This window comes from Hipposideros armiger, unplaced genomic scaffold (genome assembly GCF_001890085.2).
Source record: "Hipposideros armiger isolate ML-2016 unplaced genomic scaffold, ASM189008v1 scaffold_1441, whole genome shotgun sequence".
Lineage (NCBI taxonomy): Eukaryota > Metazoa > Chordata > Mammalia > Chiroptera > Hipposideridae > Hipposideros > Hipposideros armiger.
In genome coordinates, this window is record NW_017732791.1 from 517 (window position 1) to 1,375 (window position 859).

Genomic DNA, 859 nt, shown 5'->3' on the forward strand with positions numbered 1-859 from the left:
AAAGTACATGTAAGATAATCTAGCACAGAGCACATACACAGGGTTATTATTATTTCTGTGGTTATCACTTGGACGTTGTCTAGGAAGAGTAGACACTCAAGAAATGTTAGTGTCTTTATTTTGAAGAGGAGCTTCCTCTTGACCAGAACTCTGGGCTCAGTGATTAGAGGCTTCTTCACTTAGTGAAGGATTATATTTATGATTTCACTCCCATAGCTAATGGACAAAAACACCGTGAACCTATTAACTCATAATTGGAAAACACTTGATGAAGGCCAGTCATGGAATCATCTTAGTGTCAGTCTTCATTACAGGTGACAGGACAAACGAAATCAACCATTTGAAAACTTGCCTCTTTTATTTATATTATATATAAACTTACTTATTAGGTTTATTTTTAGTTTAAATGAAATTTACCATTAAGATCTTTCAGAGTCTACTGTTAATTGAACTTATTGGGGAGAAAACAGAATGTTCTCATCTACACAAAACCTGCACGTGAATGTTTAGAGCAGCTCTATTCATTATTGCCCAAACTTGGAAACAACCAAGATATTCTTCAATAGGTGAATGAATAAGTAAACTGTGGCACATCCTCCAGATAATGGAATATTATTCAGTAGTAAAAACAAATGAGCTATCGTGCTGTGAAAAGGCATGGAGGAACCCAAACTGCATATTACTGTGTGAACGAAGCCAATCTAAAAAGGTTACATGCTGTATGATTCCAACTGTATGACATTCTGGAAAAGGTAAAACTATGGAGACAGTAAAAAGATCAGTGGTTGCCAGGGGTTCGGTGAGGTGGGCAGGGGGAGAGGAGAAATGAGCAGGCAGAGTACAGAGGATTCTTAGGGCA